Raw genomic sequence first — 6,899 nt, 5'->3', positions numbered from 1 at the left:
ACTTCTTCTTTAACCTCTTAAGGACCGGACCCTTTTTTTTTCAATTTTCGCCTAAAATGACATACCCAAATCGAACTGCCTGTGTAGCTCAGGACCTGAAGCAAGGATATGCATATTCTTGATACCATTTGAAAATAAACACTTTGAAGTTTGGACTATTTTGTATCAAGTCTGCCCAAATGTGCTGAATTGGTCAATTGATACATTTTCAAGTACATAACTATACAGAACATACAAAAATGATATGGTAATACAAAATGTACGTTTACACACTCCCAGGAATGTCATACATGATGGATCATTAGCTTATACACTAACTTTCACACATCTAGATGGCCGGGCGGTGTGGGTGTGGAGCCAGAGACAGCAGGGGTTCAAACTGTCTCTTCCGTCTTCAATAGAGCGAGAGTTGCACCCCTCCTCAAAAAACCTACACTTGATCCCTCCGATATCAACAACTACAGACCAGTATCCCTTCTTTCATTTCTCTCCAAAACTCTTGAGCGTGCCGTCTCTAGCCAACTCTCCTGCTATCTCTCTCAGAATGACCTTGATCCAAACCAGTCAGGTTTCAAGACTGGTCATTCAACTGAGACTGCTCTTCTCTGTGTCACGGAGGCTCTCCGCACTGCTAAAGCTAACTCTCTGCTCTTATCCTTCTAGACCTATCCGCTGCCTTTGATACTGTGAACCATCAGATCCTCCTCTCCACCCTCTCCGAGTTGGGCATCTCCGCCGCTGCTCACTCTTGGATTGCGTCCTACCTGACAGATCGCTCCTACCAGGTGGCGTGGCAAGAATCTGTCTCCGCACCACGTGCTCTCACCACTGGTGTCCCCCAGGGCTCAGGTCTAGGCCCTCTCCTATTCTCTCTATGCACCAAGTCACTTTGTTCTATCATATCCTCACATGGTCTCTCCTATCATTGCTACGCAGACGACACACAACACATTTTCTCCTTTCCCCCTTCTGATAACCAGGTGGCGAATCGCATCTCTGCATGTCTGGCAGACATATCAGTGTGGATGTCGGATCACCACCTCAAGCTGAACCTCGGCAAGACGGAGCTGCTCTTCCTCTCGGGGAAGGACTGCCCGCTCCATGATCTCGCCATCACGGTTGACAACTCCATTGTCTCCTCCTCCCAGAGTGCAAAGAACCTTGGCGTGACCCTGGACAACACCCTGTCGTTCTCCGCTAACATCAAAGCGGTGACCCGATCTTGCAGGTTCATGCTCTACAACATTCGAAGAGTACCACCCTACCTTACACAGAAAGCGGCACAGGTCCTAATCCAGGCACTTGTCATCTCCCGTCTGGATTACTGCAATTTGCTGTTGGCTGGGCTCCCTGCCTGTGCCATTAAACCCCTACAACTTATCCAGAACGCTGCAGCCCGTCTGGTGTTCAACCTTCCCAAGGGGAAGGCACCTCCTTACCTTCAGGCTCTGATCCTACATCCAAACGAGGGCACTACGTTCATCCACCTCTGGCTCTGCTCCGCCTGCTAGCCCCCCTACCTCTACGGAAGCACAGTTCCCGCTCAGCCCAGTCAAAGCTATTCACTGCTCTGGCACCCCAATGGTGGAACAAGCTCCCCCACGACGCCAGGACATCGGAGTCACTGACCACCTTCCGGAGACACTTGAAACCCTACCTCTTTAAGGAATACCTGGAATAGTATAAAAGTAATCCTTCTACCTCCCCCACAAAAAAAATAAAAAAAAGTGGTTGTCCCACTGGCTATCATAAATTGAATGCACCAATTTGTGAGTCGCTCTGGATAAGAGCGTCTGCTAAATGACGTAAATGTAAATGAAAAAACCCAGTTCCTACATTTGAATATAAAAATGGATTTTATCAAACAAAACTATGCTACATTTGATCTCTGGGACCCTTAGAATGACAAATCAGAGCAAGATTACTGAATGTAAGTACATTATTTACCTTCAGAGGTGAATGTATCAAACCAGATGCCGTGATAAGTTTTTTGTTGTTGTGCACTCTCCTCAAACAATAGCATGGTATTTTTTCACTGTAATACAGTGGGGGAAAAAAGTATTTAGTCAGCCACCAATTGTGCAAGTTCTCCCACTTAAAAAGATGAGAGAGGCCTGTAATTTTCATCATAGGTACACGTCAACTATGACAGACAAAATGAGAAAAAAAAATCCAGAAAATCACATTGTAGGATTTTTGATGAATTTATTTGCTAATTATGGTGGAAAATAAGTATTTGGTCAATAACAAAAGTTTCTCAATACTTTGTTATATACCTTTTGTTGGCAATGACACAGGTCAAACGTTTTCTGTAAGTCTTCACAAGGTTTTCACACACTGTTGCTGGTATTTTGGCCCATTCCTCCATGCAGATCTCCTCTAGAGCAGTGATGTTTTGGGGCTGTCGCTGGGCAACACAGACTTTCAACTCCCTCCAAATATTTTCTATGGGGTTGAGATCTGGAGACTGGCTAGGCCACTCCAGGACCTTGAAATGCTTCTTATGAAGCCACTCCTTCGTTGCCCGGGCGGTGTGTTTGGGATCATTGTCATGCTGAAAGACCCAGCCACGTTTCATCTTCAATGCCCTTGCTGATGGAAGGAGGTTTTCACTCAAAATCTCACGATACATGGCCCCATTCATTCTTTCCTTTACACGGATCAGTCGTCCTGGTCCCTTTGCAGAAAAACAGCCCCAAAGCATGATGTTTCCACCCCCATGCTTCACAGTAGGTATGGTGTTCTTTGGATGCAACTCAGCATTCTTTGTCCTCCAAACACGACGAGTTGAGTTTTTACCAAAAAGTTCTATTTTGGTTTCATCTGACCATATGACATTCTCCCAATCCTCTTCTGGATCATCCAAATGCACTCTAGCAAACTTCAGACGGGTACTGGTTTAAGCAGGGGGACACGTCTGGCACTGCAGGATTTGAGTCCCTGGCGGCGTAGTGTGTTACTGATGGTAGGCTTTGTTACTTTGGTCCCAGCTCTCTGCAGGTCATTCACTAGGTCCCCCCGTGTGGTTCTGGGATTTTTGCTCACCGTTCTTGTGATCATTTTGACCCCACGGGGTGAGATCTTTCGTGGAGCCCCAGATTGAGGGAGATTATCAGTGGTCTTGTATGTCTTCCATTTCCTAATAATTGCTCCCACAGTTGATTTCTTCAAACCAAGCTGCTTACCTATTGCAGATGCAGTCTTCCCAGCCTGGTGCAGGTCTACAATTTTGTTTCTGGTGTCCTTTGACAGCTCTTTGGTCTTGGCCATAGTGGAGTTTGGAGTGTGACTGTTTGAGGTTGTGGACAGGTGTCTTTTATACTGATAACAAGTTCAAACAGGTGCCATTAATACAGGTAACGAGTGGAGGACAGAGGAGCCTCTTAAATAAGAAGTTACAGGTCTGTGAGAGTCAGAAATCTTGCTTGTTTGTAGGTGACCAAATACTTATTTTCCACCATAATTTGCAAATAAATTCATTAAAAATCCTACAATGTGATTTTCTGGGGAAAAAATTCTCAATTTGTCTGTCATAGTTGACGTGTACCTACAGTGAGGGAAAAAAGTATTTGATCCCCTGCTGATTTTGTACGTTTGCCCACTGACAAAGACATGATCAGTCTATAATTTCAATGGTAGGTTTATTTGAACAGTGAGAGACAGAATAACAACAAAATAATCCAGAAAAACGCATGTAAAAAATGTTATAAATTGATTTGCATTTGAATGAGGGAAATAAGTATTTGACCCCTCTGCAAAACATGACTTAGTACTTGGTGGCAAAACCCTTGTTGGCAATCACAGAGGTCAGACGTTTCTTGTAGTTGGCCACCAGGTTTGCACATATCTCAGAAGGGATTTTGTCCCACTCCTCTTTGCAGATCTTCTCCAAGTCATTAAGGTTTCGAGGCTGACGTTTGGCAACTCGAACCTTCAGCTCCCTCCACAGATTTTCTATGGGATTAAGGTCTGGAGACTGGCTAGGCCACTCCAGGACCTTAATGTGCTTCTTCTTGAGCCACTTCTTTGTTGCCTTGGCCGTGAGTTTTGGGTCATTGTCATGCTGGAATATCCATCTACGACCCATTTTCAATGCCCTGGCTGAGGGAAGGAGGTTCTCACCCAAGATTTGACGGTACATGGCCCCGTCCATCGTCCCTTTGATGCGGTGAAGTTGTCCTGTCCCCTTAGCAGAAAAACACCCCCAAAGCATAATGTTTCCACCTCCATGTTTGACGGTGGGGATGGTGTTCTTGGGGTCATAGGCAGCATTCCTCCTCCTCCAAACACGGCGAGTTGAGTTGATGCCAAAGAGCTCGATTTTGGTTTCATCTGACCACAACACTTTCACCCAGTTCTCCTCTGAATCATTCAGATGTTTATTGGCAAACTTCAGACGGCCCTATATATGTGCTTTCTTGAGCAGGGGGACCTTGCGGGCGCTGCAGGATTTCCGTCCTTCACGGCGTAGTGTGTCACCAATTGTTTTCTTGGTGACTATGGTCCCAGCTTCCTTGAGATCATTTACAAGATCCTCCCGTGTAGTTCTGGGCTGATTCCACACCGTTCTCATGATCATTGCAACTCCACGAGGTGAGATCTTGCATGGAGCCCCAGGCCGAGGGAGATTGACAGTTATTTTGTGTTTCTTCCATTTGCGAATAATCGCACCAACTGTTGTCACCTTCTCACCAAGCTGCTTGGCGATGGTCTTGTAGCCTATTCCAGCCTTGTGTAGGTCTACAATCTTGTCCCTGACATCCTTGGAGAGCTCTTTGGTCTTGGCCATGGTAGAGAGTTTGGAATCTGATTGATTGATTGCTTCTGTGGACAGGTGTCTTTTATACAGGTAACAAGCTGAGATTAGGAGTACTCCCTTTAAGAGTGTGCTCCTAATCTCAGCTCGTTACCAGTATAAAAGACACCTGGGAGCCAGAAATCTTTCTGATTGAGAGGGGGTCAAATACTTATTTCCCTCATTAAAATGCAAATCAATTTATACAATTTTGACATGTGTTTATCTGGATTTTTGTTGTTGTTATTCTGTCTCTCACTGTTCAAATAAACCTACCATTAAAATTATAGACTGATCATTTCTTTGTCAGTGGGCAAACGTACAAAATCAGCAGGGGATCAAATACTTTTTTCCCTCACTGTATGATGAAAATTACAGGCCTCTCTCATCTTTTTAAGTGGGAGAACTTGCACAATTGGTGGCTGACTAAATACTTTTCCCCCCCACTGTAGCTACTGTAAATTGGACAGTGCAGTTAGATTAACAAGAATGTAAACTTTCTGCCCATATAAGACATGTCTATGTCCTGGAAAGTTTGCTGTTACTTACAACAGTCATGCTAATCACATTAGCGCATGTTAGCGCAACCGTCCCGTATACAGGACACCGATCCCGTGGAGGTTAAAGGGCAATTCTGCCACTTTTCAACCTCATATTCATCATCTCCAGCACCAAACCAGCGCGTTTCTATGATGTGCTTAAAAAGACAAAGGTCCTAAAAAAATGCTTCTCTGTGACATCACAGGGTTGGATTAAAAGTAAAAAAACAGTTATTTTTAAAACCTGCATTGAGTTTCTATTTTTCTTGCTACCCGTCACTGCAAATCTGTGTTCGAAAATCACCGTTTTTGAAATGTTTTAACTTCATTTTCTTCTACAAAACTTAGTAATGCGCCGTTTTCACATACGTTGAACACTGGTATTGTGCTGGAGATAATGAAAATGAGGTTGAAAAGCGGTGAGGTTGCCCATTAAGTTCATAACATGAACGTTGTGCAAGAATAATGAAAACATCAGCAGCATCAATGAACATCAATTTCACAGTGCCAGAATTTTTTCTCTGTAGTTCCTGGTCAGACAAAGACTGAAACAAATGGCATCAGAATGAATGAATGAATCAGAAATGGCATCTAGTCAGAAACTAAATTCCTGTATTCTGGTGATCATGGCCATCTTCACACATAGTGTACCTGGTTGGAGAGTAGGCTATAGCTTATATTCAATTATTGGGATTTAATGAGAGGAAAAGTTCATATTGTAACATATTGTAGTCCCGTGTAGCTCAGTTGGTAGAGCATGGCATTTGCAACGCCAGGGTTGTGGGTTCGATTCCCACGGGGGGCCAGTATGAAGACAAAAAATGTATGCACTCACTAACAGTATGTTGCTCTGGATAAGAGCGTCTGCTAAATTACTAAAATGTAATACAGTGCATTTGGAAAGTATTCAGACCCTTAACTATTTCCACCTTTTGTTACATTACAGCCTTATTCTAAAATTGATTAAATTGTTTTTTCCCCTCATCAATCTACACAATACCCCATAATGACAAACAAAAGTAGGTTTTAGACAAAAAACATATCAAATGTGCATAAGTATTCAGACCCTTTACTCAGTACTTTGTTGAAGAACCTTTGGCAGCGATTACAGCCTCGAGTCTTCTTGGGTATGACGCTACAAGCTTGGCACATCTGTATTGCTGCTCTGGCACCCCAATGGTGGAACAAGCGCCCCCACGATGCCAGGACAGTGGAGTCACTGACCAACTTCCGGAGACACTTGAAACTCTACGTCTTTAAGGAATACCTGGAATAGTATAAAAGTAATCCTTCTACCCACCCCCCCATAAAAAAAAAAATCATAAATTGAATGCACCAATTTGTAAGTCGCTCTGGATAAGAGCGTCTGCTAAATGATGTAAATGTAATGTAAATATTTGGGGAGTTTCTCCCATTCTTCTCTGCAGATCCTCTCAAGCTCTGTCAGGTTGGATGGGGAGCGTTGCTGCACAGCTATTTTCAGGTCTCTCCAGAGATGTTCGATCGGGTTCAAGTCCGTGCTCTGGCTGGGCCACTCAAGGACATTCAGAGACTTGTCCCGAAGC

This window comes from Coregonus clupeaformis, chromosome 14, assembly GCF_020615455.1.
Source record: "Coregonus clupeaformis isolate EN_2021a chromosome 14, ASM2061545v1, whole genome shotgun sequence".
NCBI classification, from domain to species: domain Eukaryota; kingdom Metazoa; phylum Chordata; class Actinopteri; order Salmoniformes; family Salmonidae; genus Coregonus; species Coregonus clupeaformis.
The sequence above is the reverse complement of the archived record's forward strand: the minus strand, read 5'-3'. Positions refer to the sequence as shown.